General features: G+C 41.8%; 1 long non-coding RNA gene across 4 annotated transcripts in view; it reads right to left on the reverse strand.

Annotated features, from left to right (window-relative positions):
• Window positions 1-17,016, reverse strand: part of LOC138835011 (uncharacterized) — a 31,895-nt gene extending 14,879 nt beyond the window's left edge. For 2 of the 4 annotated variants that reach the window (XR_011374339.1, XR_011374336.1), the window contains exons 1-4: window positions 15,303-17,016; window positions 13,301-13,422; window positions 11,785-11,823; window positions 4,992-5,076 (exon numbers count right to left, since the gene is read on the reverse strand). This is a non-coding gene — a long non-coding RNA (uncharacterized lncRNA). Of the gene's footprint in view, window positions 1-4,991; window positions 5,077-7,322; window positions 7,439-11,784; window positions 11,824-13,300; window positions 13,423-15,302 lie in introns of all 4 variants that reach the window. The other 2 variants (XR_011374337.1, XR_011374338.1) reach the window with 2 other exon arrangements.
• Between the last annotated feature and the right edge of the window lie 1,024 nt (window positions 17,017-18,040).

The following is an 18,040-nucleotide window of genomic DNA, read 5'->3' on the forward strand; positions in this document are numbered from 1 at the left end:
AGGACAAGTTTGTCAAATGTAATTTAATAAGTAAAACCATGCTTATAAAACTACTTCCAATGACCATCTTTGTTGCTTTTAGTTGGAGTAAAAGTGACTGTAAAAAAAAAAAACAAAAAAACTCACTGATCTGCAGTTCGAAGCCAGTCCAGGCACAGGCAGACTAAAGTCCCTGTGAGATTGTCATCTCTAATCTGCCAACAGAGTGCTCAAAGCTGAGTTGTTTTGGAGTTTAAAGTGGCCAAGTGCTAGTCCTGAGCTGGAGAGCTGAGGGACAGCACTCAAACCCTGAGTTCAAGTCCAGCGACTGACCAAGGAAAATGCCAAAGATGTATTTATCCCAACATAAGAAAGGCACTCCAGGGACCCTGATATTGTTAAAATATCCAGAGGCAATTGCAAACAAATGTTTGGATGACAAAAGTGGTATCAGGTCCTGAGTTACTTGAGCTTGGTCCTCCAAAAAATTGATCAAGCCAGAAGGTCATGGAAAGATAAGTTTGTAAACATGCCTATCACCCATGTTGGTCTAACTGGGCAAAACTTTCCAGAGATCTGTGATAGTGGGTAGTAAAAGCTAAGATTGTAGAATGTAAATCTCCAAACCCCTGTATCTGCTCAAAGTCCTAATTGGCAGTAACTTTTGAGCTGGTTAAATTCATCTGTTGAAAAGCTTGTAGAGCTGAGATTATGTTCCTATTGAGATCTGTCTAAAGGCCTACATAGGTAGGCATTCCTCTGCCAGACAGAAAATGCTTTTATAAACCAGGGTGTTAAACAGGCTATGTTGCTGTAGCCCAAGAAAAGGCCTGTACATTTGTTATAGGTTAAATGTTGTCTATAAGCCACTTTAAACAGGCTACCCAGAGGCAGTGGGCCGTACTTAGAGTGCCAATCAGTCTCAGGTTAAAAGCATCTACTGGGCTTTCTTTTAAAAATCTCTGACAAGTAATTGTTAGTCAATTGTGAACAAGTTATAGGTAAGCTCCATCTCATTGATCTCCTTGTTGCTTTAACTGGAAATAAAAAGAGCTTTTGTAAGAAAGTTCAAAGCCATCCTGGGCACAAAAAAAAAAATCCTTCTAAAACTCCATCTCCCTACTAATCAGCACAGAACCAGGACTATCCAGCCAAAGGCTGAAAGTGGCATTGTGACTCTAAGTAGTAGAGCATTAGCCTGGAACAGAAGGACTCAGGGACAGTGCCCAGGCCTTGAGTCCAAACTGTAAATGCCAACCAGGACAAGCTATCCCAGCAATGGATGTTGAGACAATGGCCAGGACAAAGTCAGTCCTGACCATGGAAAACCATGGAAAAGAGTAAGAGATGATACCCTAAATGGAGTCACTTTATGCTTTATGCATTGTTTCTGGCAAAACTGGAGCTTCAGCTTCCACCCCCACTACAAAGGCAGAGGAGGGGTCCCGCAGAGCAGTGAGGACCTCACAGATGAAGTCCTTCAGGGGAGGGGGCCTCACAGAAAAGGCTGCAAAAAGGGGTGTACCTCACTGGGAGGCCGCAGAAGTGAGGGTGCCTTGTGGGGGAGGCCACAAAAGAGGGGAGCGCCTCACAGGGGAGACTGCAGGGGAGGGGAAACTGCAAAGGCAGAACACAGAGGAGGAGTTTAAACTTAAACTCATCCATACTTTTACCTTCAGTTACAAGGGAGAGGGAAAGAGGGAGAGGGAAAGAGGAAGAGGGAGAGGGAGAGAGGAAGAGAGGGAGAGAGGGAGAGAGAGAGAGCCAGAGCTATCTGCCCAAGCACTCACAGAAGTGGAGTTTTAAATTTGGGGCAAAATTTGATTGCAGGGGCTCAGCAGCCCTCCAAGGCCCAGGTGGCCTTAATGTAAAGAAATTTAGTGTCCTTCCCATGGTAAGGGACCTGATGCCATGGGCCTATATTAGAGTGTTCTCCACAGTACAGGTTGGCTCCTAAAGGGGGTGGTGGCCCTGCCAGTGGAGAATGTCTTCATGTTTGTCCATTTGTATTCCTTGGGCCATGGAGGATGGGTCATTGGGCCAAGGTAGGCCCCTGGCACTTGGCCAAGGTTTGGCTCTGATGAGGGGAAGGGGGGCTCAGTAAGTCACAGAGGCCCAGGTGGCCTTACACTGAGATATCAGAATCAGAAACCCAGACCTCAGATAAACTGGTCACTTAGCCTGGAGTGGGACTTAATTAGCAGTGTTGGATGGGCTGGTAGAGCGCTCAGTCAGGAGAAAGTTACCTTGGTGGTCCTCTGGTGACTGGCGTATAGGATCTCAGGAAAGGTCCCAGGGAAGCTGGTTGAACCTCCTTCCGAAGTGGAGGGAGGATCAAACCCACTGGGGAGCCTATACCCACAGGGGTGACCAATGTAAGAGGATTAGACAAAAATCCATGCAAGGGGACCATGCAGAAGCAGGAAGGCAAAGGAGAAAGATTATTACAAGGTTTATTAGAGAAGCCATATTTCCCCCAAGAGGGAGCACATGACCTCCATCACTATCCTGGTAGCAGGAGGATCTGAGGGAAAAGGAAGTGAGGTAGATGGGAGTCCAGGTGGGTCTGGGCAGAGAGAGGGAGGGGCCAGTTGTATGGAGGGAACTCCAGAAATGGGAGGGGACCCGGTGTAGGTGCTCATACTTCGAGCTCAGGACTCTACCTGATTCTGGGGCCTGGATGAGTTGCCTTGATCTCTTCTAAGTCATTTACCACATGAGGCTTTTCTGAACTCATACATCACTGCAAATTGCTAACATTCCTCCCTAGCACATCACTCAATATATTTTTTCCATCATATATTTAAACATATTTATGTGTATACATTCCCTACCCTCCCCCAACCCCACACACAAAGGCATAGACCTTCAAAACAAAGCTTTTCTTTTTTTCCTTGCTACAGTGTCTAGAACCTAATAAACTCAATAGATACAAAAGAGTGAGCTGGGTACTAGTGTCACACCTGTAATGCTAGCTATTCAGGAAACTGAGATCTAGAATCACTTTTTCCATTTAGTTCCCATTTTGATTAAAATTTAAGCGTTAAAGGAACTTTTAAAGAGAATCAAGACTTCCTTTTTTCTGGAGGTTTCCTTCACTCCCTTTCACCTAGTCCAGCTCAACCTATGTCCCCCTGGGAGCTTTGGCATCCCAGAAAATCCACAGTCCCCCAGACCCCAGTTAAATTAGACAGAATCCAGCATTGCCTTTAGTCATGTGGTGGGCAGAGCAGAAAGCATCCACCACGTGTGCTACCCAACACCTCTAATCCACACCAGTGCCACTTCCATACTCCTAGCCACATGAGCAGCATTGTGTCACCGTCGCTTGCACTGGCATAGGCTTCCGTGGTCATCAGGACAGATGTCCTGAGAGTTATTTCATCTGCATAAGGTGACATTTCCTGGGTCCAGGTATATTGCTGATCTGGGAAATCACTGGCATTGGAGCAAGCCAGGGCTGCTGCAACCGCACTGTAGGATGCATCTCTCTGCAGCAAAACCTGAGGCCCTTCCTTCCTAGACACAATGGAGATCCTAGAAAATTCCCTGCTTGTCCCTAGATAAGTCCATGAATATATCTACAGCCCTCATCTGTCAGAAATGAACAAAGAGTACAGAATTGTTCAAGTCATTTTCCTTCTTCACAGAAGGGTGCACTATCATCCTGGCCCCCCAGAGCGAGACAGCACACCAAATGGGGGGATCCACTTGGTTTTCATCCCAACCTAGGAATGATATTGTCCCTTCTCATGTTGCTAAGGTGTCAGGATCACATCTTTGTAAACAATCGGTTACCAGGGTAATAGGGTCATAGAAGGAAGACAAGTCATTCTAACCATCAGTGGACCATCCCTAGTCAGGAGGCAGTGTACTTTGGGAGGCTATTGCTCCAAAACAAACATCCTTTTTACCTGTTAATGAAACTGCAACTCCACTGCACCTCACCTTTGTCATTACAACAACAACAACAAAAAGAAAAAGAAAAGGGTGTTTTGGATTTTCTTGTCAGGACTGGCTTGAAACCACAATCCTCAGATTTCAACCTCCTGAGTAGTGCCAAGGTTTTTTATGAGACAATTCTCTCAAATTAACCACCAAGAAAGAAGCAAAAAGGAATAAAGTCCAGGACTTGAGCTGAGGCTCAACTGGAAGATCATGGACAGCACCCATGCCCTGATTTCAAACCTATGACCAGCACATCATCATCATCATCATCATCATCATCATCATCATCATGTGAATAAAAAGACTGTAAGAGCCTATTAAGAATATTAAAATTGAGGGCTGGGATGGTGGCTCAGTGGTAGAGCTCTTGCCTTGCATGCATGAGGCCCTGGGTTTGATTCCTCAGCACCATATAGCAAAAAAGAAAAAAGCCGGAAGTGGCGCTGTGGCTCAAGTGGTACAGCACTAGCCTTGAGCTGAAGAGCTGAGGGATAGCGCCCAGGCCCAGAGTTCAAGCCCCATGACCAACCAAAAAAAAAATATTAAAATTGAGTGAGCCAGGCACTTTTTGGTGGCTGACATGTAATGCCAGTTAGGAGCATGAAATCTCAGGATGGTGGTTAAAAGCCCACCTGGGCAGGAAATTCCATGAGGCTCTGATCTCCAACTAACCAGCAAAAATGCCAGAAGTAGAGCTGTGGATCAAGTGGTAAAGCAACAGCCTTGAATGAAAAAGCAAAATAACAGTGACCAGGCCCAGGTAGGACTACTACTAATTAATCAATTAAATACAAATACACAAATAAAAATCAGAGTGGAAGATGAGCACAAAAGCCAAGAGAATTGCTGGTTTATACCTGGAGCTCAAGCTACACAAAAGACAGAACTTGAAGATCTGGGTTCCAAGGCAACCCAGGCAGAAAAGTCCCTTAGGAATTTGTGAGTATGTATCAGGTGTGGGTGTTGAACCCAGGGGTTGAAATAGAATTTTTTTTTCTTAAAGGTAGCATTCTGCCACTTCCTTTCTTTGGGGGATGAAATGGAGATAAGTTTTATGGACTTACCTGCCTGGGCTTTCAACCCCAATCCTCAGATTTCAGGTGCTGATACAGTACTCTTATCTTCTATGAGATTTTTATCTTCCATGAACTGCCAAAAAAGTAAAAGAAGCCAGAAGTTGATCTGTGTGGCTCAAGCCACAGAGACTGCTTGCTTTGAGGGAAAATGAACAACAAAATCCCTCATACACAGTGGCCCTGCCCTGGTTTCAAACCCAGGAAGTGACCAGGCCCTATGTTCAAGCCCTAGGACCACCACCACCAGCAACAAAAGAATGACTCAGGGACAAGGACTAGGCCCTGAATACAAAGCCTAGAAACAGCATTAAAAATAAAAGAAAAACAAATTCAGAGACTGTGGCTAGGCTCCAGAGTTCAAGGGTCTAGAACCAGCACCAGGACGGACACACACACACACACACACACACACACACACACACACACACACATACACACACACACACACACACAAAGAAGAAGAAGAAGAGAGAAGTCAATGAAATATTTTTAAGTAGTGGCTCATGCCTATAATCCTAGCTACTGTGGAAGCTGAAATTTTAGGATTGTGGTTCATAGTCAACATGGGCAGGAAGCTCCATGACACTTGGTTTTATGTGTGCTAGTCCTGGGGCCTGAACTTGTGCTGTTTTGCACAAGACTAGAACTATTCTACTTCCAAGCTCTTGGTGATTAATTGGAGATGAGAGTCTCAACAACTTTCCTGCCCTGGCTGGCTTTGAACCACCATCCTCTGATTTTAGAGCCTGGCTAATGTCCCTGTCTTCCCATGAGAATCTTTCTTTTTTTGGGGTTGGTCATGGGGCTTGAACTCGGCCTGCACACTGTCCCTAAGCTCTTCAGCTCAAGGCTAGTGCTCTACCACTTGAGCCACAGGGCCACTTCTGGTTTTCTGGTGATTTAGTGGAGATAATTGTCTCATGGACTTTCCTTCCCAGTCTGGCTTTGAACTGCAATCCTCAGATCTCACCCTCCTGAGTAGCTAGGATTACAGGCGTAAGCCACTGGCACTCAGCTTTTTTTTTCTTTTCTTTTTTCTGTTTTATGGGTTGTGGGGCCTGAACTCCAGCTCTGGATGGTGTCCCTTAGCTCTTCAGCTCAAGGCAAGCACTTTACCACTGAGCCATTTCCCAGCTCCTCCATAAGAAACTTATCCCTTATGAATCACCAAATTTGTTTTACAAAGCCAGATGTTAAAATGTGGCTTACGTTTTAGAGCCTGCCAGCCTTGCTCAGGACATGGGAGAGACTCCAGCACAGTGACCTTGCCCTGATTTCAGGTTTAGGAACAGTCACCACTTCCTGTGTTCCAGCCCTAGGACCAGAACCAAATAAATAAATAACTCCCCCATTTTCACTGTATTTGATGTTGGCGTAATTTGTGAAGGTGAAGGGAAAAAACAAATTGTTTAAATAGGGATACAGCTAGACCTATTGCAACAATGAGATGTACAAGAAATTATTTCAAAAAATGAACTTTACAACTTTTGCCTGGTGGGGGTGGTAGAGAACATTATATAAACAAAGCCATTCATGCAGCTGTTGCTCAAGCTGTTAAAGTATGCTAGCCTTGAGAACAAACAATACAAAAAATGCTTCATTCACAGTGGCCCTGCCCTGACTTCAAGCCTCAGAAGAGTGGCCATGTCATGAGTTGAAGCCCTAGCAACAAAAATGAAAATAAATAAATAAATAAAGCCAGAACTTTATCTGTGGCTCAAGCCATAGAGACTGCTAGTCTTGAGAAAGAAAAGGGAAAAACCTCAGACACAGTGGCTCTGCCCTGATTTTATGACTAGCAAAAGTTCAGGCCCTATGTTCAAGCCCTTGGACCAGCAATGAAGAAAAAAAAATACAGCAACAACAAAAACTCGGCAAAAATGCCCAAGTCCTGAGTACAAGCCATAAGAGCATCACCTAAAATAAATGCAGAAAGAAAGAAAAATACATAAAGAGCCACAATTTGAACTGTCTTGAGGTGGGAAGCCTACTAGTCTTGAGAAAAAATTAGGAATAATGACCAGGCCTGGAGTTCAAGTACTATAAAAAGCTCAAAAAAAAAGAATCTGTTGGGAGCCAAAAGGAGTCTCTCAACATGAAGATAGGCTTGACTATCTCACTGGAACATCTTGTGGCTGAGTTTACAGAACCACTCTCAGAAATCCGACCCTTTCATCCTGCCTTATGCAAATATCCTGCAGCTGCTAATGACCACCCTTTCACCCTGCCCTACGCAAACATCCTGCAGCTGCTATGGCCAATGAAAAAGCTTCCTTAATGGCCAATTTAAAAGCTTCCTTATTCCAAGCATATAAATACCCCTGTGTGAAAAATAAAAATTTGCAGCTTGATCAGAATCCCTGTCTTGCTGTCATTCTTCATGTCTCTTGTCCCTTCATTCCTTCTCGTTTAGGTTCATCGCCCTCGTTGACATCCTGCAGGTTGGGACAAAAATCCACAAAAAAACTTCAAAACAAAAACCCAGAAAGAGTGGCCAGCCCTAATAATAAGCTGGATGACCCAAACTTGTGAAAAAGAGAAAAAGAATAATAAATTAAGTGAAAAGAAGGACAAAAATATTAGAGCCAATTCAAGATTTTAAAAATATGGTTCACACCTATAATCCTACCTCCTCAAATAGCTGAAATCTGAGCATTTGTGGTTTGAATCCAGCCTGGGCAGGAAAGTAAATGAGAATTCTTTTCATTTATGCTGCTCCTGGGCTAAAACTTGAGTTTTACTCAAGGGTAGAGCTCTACTGCTTCCTACCTGTTGCTGGTTAATTGGTGAAAAACGTCTCATTGATTTTCATGCCTAGGATGGCTTTGAACCTTGGCTCTCAACTTTCTTTTTTTTTTCTTTCTTTTTTTCTTTTATTTTATTTTTATTTTTTGTGAGCACACTGTACAGAGGGGTTACAATTACATGGGCAGGTTAATGCGTACATTTCTTATCAAGCATTGCAGCCTCCTCTTTGTTTACATTACACATCCCTTCCCAGCCTCCCCCCGCAACCGCCCACCCAATCCTCCCGGCTTGCCCCCCCACCAACATTGTAAAGCTCATTTTCCACATGACAACTTGTACTTCTCATTGTTGCAACAGGTCTACCTGTATCCTTAAACGACTTGTTTTTTCCCATCTCCTACACAAGTTATACTGACATCAAATATAGTGAAAGCAGGGTTATACTGTGGGGGAGGGACATACAAAGCTACAAAGAGATAATCTTATAAATGCGTTAGAAACAAATGCATGAAAGGAAAAAAACATTAAAATACATATCTAAGGATTCATTTTCATAACATCACATTATCTGACCTATTCCGCTTGACTCATATATATATACTAGATATTGCAAATAAGGGAAACCATGGGACCTATGTTTCTTTGGGCCTGGCTTACTTCACTTAATATAATGTTTTCCACGTTTTTCCATTTCCTAACAAATGGGGCAATGTCATCTTTCTGATGGAGGCATAGAATTCCATTGTGTATATATACCACATTTTCTTGATCCATTCATCTACTGAGGGGCATCTGGGTTGGTTCCATATCTTAGCTATGGTAAATAATGCTGCAATAAACATAGTTGTGCTGGTAGCTTTAGTGTGGTCTTGTTTGTAAACATTTGGGTAAATGCCCAAAAATGGGATTGCTGGGTCATAGGGGAGTTCTATCTGAAGTCTTTTGAGGAACCTCCATACTGCTTTCCAAAGTGGTTGAACAAGTTTACATTCCCACCAACAATGAAGTAAGGTTCCTTTCTGTCCACATCCCCTCCAGCATCTGTTGTTGTTAGAGTTCTTGATTTTTGCCATTCTAACTGGAGTGAGGTGGTATCTCAATGTTGTTTTGGTTTGCAATTCTTTTATGGCTAGGGAGGCTGAGCATTTCTTCATGTGTCTGTTGGCCATCCTTCTTTCTTCTTCAGAGAAGTTTCTCTTTAAGTCTTTAGCCCACTTGTTTATTGGGCAGTTTTTTCTTTGCAGATTTGTTGTTGGGGGATTTAATTTTTTGAGTTCCAAGTATATTTTAGATATGAGACCCTTGTCTGTTCAATGGCTAGTGAAGATCTTCTCCCAATCCGTGGGCTTTCTATTGATCTTGCTAGCTATGTCCTTTGCCATGCAGAAGCTCTGCAATTTCATGCAATCCCATTTGTCCCACCTTTCTTTGATTTGTTGTGTTTCCGGGTCTCTATTCAGAAAATTTCGGCCTGAGCCAAGGAGACCTAGGGTTTCTCCTATTCCATCCTGTAATGTTTTCAAAGTGTCTGCTTTGACTTCGAGGTCTTTGACCCATTTGGAGTTGATTCTGGTGCAAGGTGATATATAAGGATCTAGCTTTAGTTTTCTACAAGTAGTTAACCAATTTTACCAGCACCATTTACTGAAGAGGCTGTCGTTCTTCCATTCTATTGTTTTAGCTTCCTTATCGAAGATTAGATGGCTATAGGTCTGTAGGTTCATTTCTGGGATTTCAATTCTATTCCATTGGTCCTGATGTCTGTTCTTATGCCAATACCAAGCTGTCTGGATAGTCATCTTGGCTTCCGGTAGTACTTTTTTCCTTTCTGTATTTTTTGACAGTTGTGGGGCTTGAACTCAGGACTTGTGTGCTGTCCCTGGGCCTCTTGTACTCAAGCCTTGTGCTCTACCATTTGTGCCATAGCACCACTTCTGGGTTTTGAGTGGTTAATTGGACATAAGAGTCTCACAAGGACTTTTCTGTCTGGGCTGGCTTCCAACTGAGGTCCTCAGATCTCAGCCTCCTGAGTAGTTACAGCCATAGGACACTTATCTCACTTGTTAGGTTTTAAAAAAAGAGATAGCCTAGTAAGAACAGCACCATGCACGTGCTATTCAGGTAAGGGATAGTAGACCTGCTGGGACCAGGCAAGGTTGGAACTCCACATGGCTGGGAAAGGCCTTGGAATGAGAGAGAGCTGGGAAAGAGAGGAAAGAGAGAGGAAAGAGCTAGAAAAGAGCAGAGAGAGCAGAGAGAGAGCAGAGAGAGAGTGTCTGGGCCTGGGCTAGGCCTTATCTAGGGTACGGGCAGAGAAAGGTGTGGCCACATCAAATTCAGATATGACCTCAGTGGATGCAAATGTGACTTCTTCCAGGTGTTCCAGTTGCCTAGGTAATGCAGTTACTGGGTGGAGACTTTGCTGTGAGGAGGGTGGAGTCTGCTCGCCATCCAGGAGCAGACCTTACAATATTAACCAACAACAACAACAAAAAAAAAATCAAATGAGGTTTAGAGATATCAGTGGCAAGCACACTGACAGTTCAAAGAAGTAAACAGAGAGCCATCTTTAAAAGCACTAATATTTGGAAAATTTTCATCTGGCAGCTCTCAAACATGCTAGTCTCAGGACCTCTTAATACTCTTAAATTTTGAGAGCTCCCAAAGAGCTAATTAAAAAGGTAAGGTGGCTCAGTGGTAGAGTGCTTGCCTTGCATACATGAGGTCCTGGGTTCGATTCCTCGGCACCACATAAGTAGAAAAAGCCAGAGGTGGCACTGTGGCTCAAGTGATAGAGCGCTAGCCTTGAGCTGAAGAGCTGAGGGACAGTGCCCAGACCCAGAGTTTAGGCCCCACAACCGACAAAAAAAAATGTTAGTAGAGCCAGGAACTGGTGGCTGTCACCAGTAATCCTAGCTACACACTCAGGAGACTGAGATCTATAGATTGCTATTAAAAGCTAGCTGGAGCAGGAAAGTCAATGAGATTCTTATCTCCAATAAACTACTTAGAAAACAAAACAAAACAAAACAAAAAAAACCCAGAAGTAAAACTATAACTCAAGTGGTAGACTACAGCTCAGGATCAATGCCTAAGTGCTGAATTCAAGCCCCAGGACTGGCACAAAAATAAATAAATTAAATAAAAAATAGGGGATACACATGCATTTGCATGTGCACGCACACACACACACGAGAGAAACAGACAGATATGTTAAAAAGTAGAACTCAGCTAATGAGCAAAGCATCAGGTATTGAGTCCTAGTTTCACAACCCAAACAAAAGAAAATTTAGAACTCAAGTGCTTATGGTAGTTTTGTAAACTTAAGAACAAAAACACTGGGGATGGGAAGGTGGCTTAGTGGTAGAGTGTCTTGTATGCATGAGGCCTTGAGTTCAATTACTGAGCACCACATAAGCAGAAAAAGTTGTAAGTGGTGCTGTGGCTCAAGTGGTAGGATACTAGCACTGAGCTAAAGAGCTGAGGGTCAGCACCCAAGCCCAAAGTTTACTCCATACAACTCACCAAAAAGAAAAAAAAAGAAAGAAAAGAAACACTACTTATTAATATACACTTATTGAAAAAAAACTGTATTTTCCAAAAAAGGTAAAATTTCAGCAGAATAGTCCCATTGTTTTACATCTTTAATAAATCTCTTCATCCTTTAGCCTAATGAAAGACACCTGTATTCTCTCATCTGCTTTTATACTGTCTGTTGGGTTATGTTGTTTCAAGTATATGCAGAAAATCTACCTTACAAAGTCACTTAGTTAGAAAAGGAAGAAGTATTTTAGTTGCCTTCTCAGATTATCAATAAAGCTAATGCTGGCATACTCCTTAATATTACACTAAAACTCAACTAGTGGTCATCTCTTAAAATTTAGTTGTAATGAGATACATAGCAATGAGCCTGAAGCTATACCATAAGATTTTCTGCTTGGATGTATTAAATTAAAATCAGTTAGTCTTTTCTTTTCTTTTGCCTGTACATGATTTGCTAACATCACACATTAAATAATGGGAAAATACTCACACTGAGTCACACAAATCTTCCAAATGCTGACCAACTGTCCTGAAATCAATGAATATAGCTGTTATTATCAACACAGATTTCATCAGCATAGTCTGTAAACAGCACTGGGAAGCTACAAAGCTCAACAGAGCAATAAATACATTCTACAAAATTGAAACTTAGTTTCAATGTGTATCATGACTCATACATCGTTGCTTTTCTCGTGGTAAAGGCTCATTTCATTCACTTTTAAGAAATGTTCACCAAATAAAATTCTAGTCTCTATGACCACTTGTATACTTCAGAGTGAAAATGTCATTCCATGGCAAAGTAAATAGTTCATTTAAACACTACAAATGGGCTAGGCACTGGTGGCTCATGCTTGTAATCCTAGCTACTCAGGAAATTAAGATCTAAGGATCATGGTTCAAAGCCAGCCCAGGCAGAAAAGTCTGTGAGATTCTTATCTCCAATGAACTATTCAGAAGAAGCCAGAAGTGGTGCAGTGGTTCAAGTGGTAGAGCACTACCCATGAGCAAAAAAGCTTAGGGCAACATCCAAGCCCTGAGTTCAAGTCCTAGGACCAGCTTAAAAAAATAAGACAAAACTGAATTCATTGGATTCCACTTTCTTAAAATAGCCAATTAGCAGATAATATGTCTTAGAAATATATCTAATTAAATGTTAAAATAAAACAACCTTAAGATTCATTTGTCCAGAAATTACATTTTATACTAACTGCCACATTACCTAATTACTATAAAAAATGAGCAGCTTCAACATTCATATTTTCTAAGAGATACAGGCTTTAAATTGTGGAGGCAGGGAGGGGGAAGATTGTCACTCATGTTTTAGGTACTACCACCTTTTCTGCCTCAATTCAAGATGGGATTAAGGATCCCACAAGTCACAAGGCACAGATGAAGTATCCAGAGATATAAAGAAACATCAGCCAAACTGAGGACAAACTCTGTAATCACTGGCAGGGGTGTATGAACAATATCAGTATGAGGGATGCTAAGAGGAGTCTGACAGGGAACAAAAAAAGAAGACATAAGCAAGAGGCTGACGTGTCTGAACACCTAGATGGGGGAAAGTTGCAAAAAGAATTCTACATGAAAATTCTCACTGCAAAAAAGAGAGAGATGCAGGGTGCCAGTGGCTATCCTTGTCAGACTGCTACTCAGGCAGCTGAGATCTCGGGATCACAGTTGGAAGCCAGCCTAGGAAGAAAACTCCATGAGACTCCTATCTCTAATCACAAAAAATAAGCTGGAAGTAGAGGTGTGGCTCAAGTCCTTAAAGGTCTAACTTTAAGCAAAGAAGGTCAGGGACAGCAAGCAGACCTTGAGTTCAAGCCCCAGGACCAGCACAGGCATTGTGCGTGCACACACACAAACACACAAATTACTCTAGTAATAATAAATAATCTAGTAATAATATTAATAATAATAATAAATACCCTAGTAATAATAAATACTCTAGTAATAATAAATACATTGCATCTTCCCACTCCGATTCTGAATTTTCATATTACCTTTTTTCTCTTCTTCCTCTTCCTCATAAAATTCTGCTAGGGAAAATGCTTCTGAGTTGTTCTAATTCAAATATTAGAGCCTCTAATTCTTCTCCACTCAGAGAATTAAGGAAAGATTTCACCTGAATGAAAATAATAAAATATTGTGTAAATATTAATGAAAAAAATCTCATAAGGAGAAAAGACTGAAGAGCTCATGCCAGCACAGCTCTGTGTGTGTGTGTGTGTGTGTGTGTGTGTGTGTGTGTGTGTGTGTGTGTGTTTGTGTTGGTCCTAGGGCTTGAACTCAAGGCCTGGGGGCGTAGCTTTTGTGCTCAAGTCTAGCACTGCATTATTTGAACCACAGCACAACTTCCAGCTTTTTGGTGGTTAATTGGAGATAAAAGTCTCACAGACACTCTTATCTGAGCTGGCTTCCCACCATAATCATCAGATTTCATTCTCCTAAATAGCTAGGATTGCAGTACCCAGTAGTAATTTTTTTTTTTTTCAGATCCTGGAGCTTGACCCGGGAGCTATCCCTGAGGCTCTTTGTTCTCAAGGATAGTGGATATACACTTGGAGCTACAGCACTACTTCCAGCTTTCTGAGTTGTTTATCAAAAATAACCTGTCTGGTGTGGCTTTCAATTAACCTCAGATCTCAGCCTCCTGAGCTAGGATTAGAGCCAGAACTAATTTTTTTAATAACCGTAACACTAAAGGGTAGATATTATTGGAAACTAGACAGAATTTGTATTTCCAAAAGTAATATAGGCCAAAAGATAAATGAAAATTATCAGTGCTTAAGCATGACTTCGAAGCCCAGGCAGGAAAAGCCATGAAACTCTTATCTCCAATAAACCACCAGAATAAATACTGAAAGTGTTGCTGTGGCTCAAGTGGTAAGTGCCTGCCTTGGGCTGAAGAGCTGAGGCACAGCACTCAGGGCCAGAGTATAAGCCCCAAGACCAACGAAGAAGAAGGAGAAGAAGGAGAAGAAGGAGAAGAAGGAGAAGGAGAAGAAGGAGAAGGAGGAGGAGGAGGAGGAGGAGGAGGAGGAGGAGGAGGAGGAGGAGGAGGAGGAGGAGGAGGAGGAGGAGGAGGAGGAGGAGGAGGAGGAGGAGGAGAAGGAGGAGAAGGAGGAGAAGGAGGAGAAGGAGAAGAAGGAGAAGAAGGAGAAGGAGAAGAAGAAGGAGAAGGAGGAGAAGAAGGAGAAGGAGAAGAAGGAGAAGAAGGAGAAGGAGAAGAAGGAGGAGAAGAAGAAGAAGGAGAAGAAGAAGGAGAAGGAGAAGGAGAAGGAGAAGGAGAAGGAGAAGGAGAAGGAGAAGGAGGAGAAGGAGAAGGAGGAGAAGGAGAAGGAGAAGGAGAAGGAGAAGAAGGAGAAGGAGAAGAAGGAGAAGAAGGAGAAGAAGGAGAAGGAGAAGAAGAAGAAGAAGAAGAAGAAGAAGAAGAAGAAGAAGAAGAAGAAGAAGAAGAAGAAGAAGAAGAAGAAGAAGAAGAAGAAGAAGAAGAAGAAGAAGAAGAAGAAGAAGAAGAAGAAGAAGAAAGATTGTCTTAGATTATCAGAGGAGATGAACTAACAGGAAATTATATACAAATTAGCAGCTATAACAGGCTTTTTGACACCTAAAAACCCATGACACTGGAGAAAAAACAGAAAATGAAAGACTAAAGTGAAAGAAAAGGATATCTTATACTAAGACCTCTGTTCTTTTTCTTTTTGCTTATGTGGTGCTGAGGAATCGAACCCAGGGCCTCAGGCATGCAAGGCAAGCGCTCTACCGCTGAGCCACCTTCCCAGCCCTGTTCTTTTTCTATAATTTTAAGAGAAATATTTGACTTATTCACTATTTCTAACAATTAAACAGTAGGGGATATTTTTCTTCTATTATAATATTTCCAGCAACCCACATCTCCTTCAGAGACACATTTCATCTTCCAAATATACAAAGTGAAAAGAAACCATGCAACGTTTTTTCTTTGAAGACTCTTTTCAGCTGGGAGTTTGGGATTGGAATTACCTTTATTTCACTTTCTTGGGAAAGCATCGCCAGAACTTCTAGATGTTCTTGAAGTTCATCAAAGGGTAGCTCACAATGAGTTTTCTTGTCTATTTCCATGGCTACCTCATTGGAGGTGTTAGCTCTTCTTTTTCCTTGGCCTCTTACTGTAAAACCTAAAAAGAGATGGAAGCATAGATGCAGCAAATAATAAGAGCTCAAGGGAAAGTTTTTAAGAGTGGAAAGAAGCAAAGCTAAGTTCTAGTATAAGTTCTAGTATAAAGTACTACCCTTCATTCAGCAAGTCAAATTCACTAAGGATCAGGAGCTGCATAGAAATAAAAAAGAAGCTAAACAAAATTTGATGCTAGACAGCAGCACCTAAGGAGCCACATGCATTTCCAAAAGTGGTTTCAACAGTAACCTAATAAGTAATCTTGACAGTGCTCAGGATTTTGTACTGCACTGACAGAGGCGACTGCAGAAAGAAAAGAGCTGGCTGTTTGTCTAAGCATTAGACAAACCCATAAAAAAAATCCAGCCCATAAAAAATGCCTTAATTTTATAATGCATTGATAATTCTTTACAAGAAAACACACTAACAAAGTCCCAAGGTAACAAAGGGAAAAATTCAAATTAAAAAAAAAAAAACACACAAACAACAGAAAACAGCAATCAAACCAGTAAAGGTAACAGTACCTGAGACAGTGCAGAATTCCGGTTCATCAAACCCTTAGTCATTTTAAATACAGGATCCCGTTCTGCTATTACATCCATTGTCTTCTTCCCAATGAATTCTAAGGCATCTAAACCCCCGCTAATAATGTCCTTTCCCTAGATAGCAACATCAATGTCATTACTACTATACTGGGAAAATACATTTGCATATATTGTGGGGGGTTTGTGGCAGTCCAGGGACTTAAAACTCAGGGCCTAGGTGATGTCTATGAGCTGTTTTCCTCAAGGATAGTACTCTACCACTTGGGGAACAGCTCCACTTCCTACTTTGTTTGCTGGTTCATTAGAGAGAAGAGTCTTGCAGATTTTCCTGCCTGGGCTGTCTTTGAACCACAACCCCAGGTCTCAACTTCCTGAAGAGCTAGGTTTACAAGCATGAACCACCAGTGCCCAACCATTTATATGTTTCAATTCTTTAAGAGTGACTTACAATACTAAGTACTGGGAAGAATGTGGAACAGCAAGGGAAATAAATACACACCGCATGTGGAACCATAGTAGGTTCTCCTCTTTGGAAAACTGGCCAGTATCTACTATGCTACATATGTGTAGTGGTTCATCAGAAGACAGCTTAATTGTACAGTGCTTGCCTAGCATGCATGAATCCCTGAGAACAATTCCTCAGTACAACAGGAAATAGCACTGTGACTCAAGTGGTAGAGTGATAGCCTTGAGCAAAAGAAGCTCAGGGACAGTGCCTGGGCCCTGAGTTCAAGCCCCAGTATTGGCCAAAAAAAAGACATAAACAAAAATATTCAGAGCAGCCGTATTTGTGATAGCTACAACACGGAAACTATTTCAATGCTTAACAACTGTGGGATAAATAAAATATAACATAGTGACAAAATGGAATACCACATCCAAAATACAACATGGTCAAATAATACAAAAATGTTGTGGAAGAAGCTAGATACAAAATGTACTATAAGTATGTAAAGTATAAAAGCAAACAAAATTAATCTAAGATAAAAGTCAGGACTATAGTTATCTTCCTAGAAGGGGCATACAGTCTCTTAAAGATTCTGAACAATGCTGGGCGCTGGTGGCTCACACCTGTAATCCTAGCTACTCAGGAGGCCGAGATCTGAGGATCGCGGTTCAAAGCCAGCCCAGGCAGGAAAGACCGATAGACTCCTATCTCCAATAAACCACGAGAAAACCGGAAGTGGCGCTGTACCTCAAGTGGTAGAGCGCTCGCCTTGAGCTGAAGAGCTGAGGGACAAAGCCCAGGCCTAGAGTTCAAGCCCCATGACCGACAAAAAAAAAAAAAAAAAAAAAAAGATTCTGAACAAGTTCACATTATGAAAATTCACTGTTTTAATTTTCAGTATGAAAATTAAGAAAAAATATAAAGCATAAAGCTAAAGTATAACCAAATATTGTAGTGTAGTGCATGCCTATAATGCCAATACTCTAGAGACTAAGATATGAGTATTGTGAGTCTGAGGCGAGCCTAAGCTACATTCATATCCATTCAAGGATGCTCGGGCTACAGAGTGAAAAGAATAAAAAGAGAATCCAAAGACACAGTGTATGCCTATAATCACAGCTGCTTACAAAGTAGAGGCAGAATTGTAGTCCAAAGCCAGCACAAGCAAAACCGATGATCAGAACCAAAAACAAACTAGCTATTTCTGCTTTCTAGTTGCCATCGTATGATTGATTCTGCTTTGCCATGCCCTCCCTGCCATTTTGAACTGACATCTCTGAGAATATAGAGCAAAATAATAACTACTCCCTGTAGATAGATAGATGGATAGATAGATAGATAGATAGATAGATAGATAGACAGACAGACAGACAGACAGACAGACAGACAGACAGACAGACAGACAGACAGACAGATAGATAGATAGATAGATAGATAGATAGATAGATAGATAGATAGATAGATAGATAGATAGATAGATAGATAGACAGACAGACAGATAGATAGACAGGTAAATAGGTAGATAGATAGAGGCATGCAGAAGAAAGGACTAAGGATGTGGCTCAAGTGGTACTTCATATTGCCAAAAGAA

This window comes from Dipodomys merriami, unplaced genomic scaffold (genome assembly GCF_024711535.1).
Source record: "Dipodomys merriami isolate MVZ:Mamm:240054 unplaced genomic scaffold, mDipMer1.0.p SCAF_2219, whole genome shotgun sequence".
NCBI lineage: Eukaryota > Metazoa > Chordata > Mammalia > Rodentia > Heteromyidae > Dipodomys > Dipodomys merriami.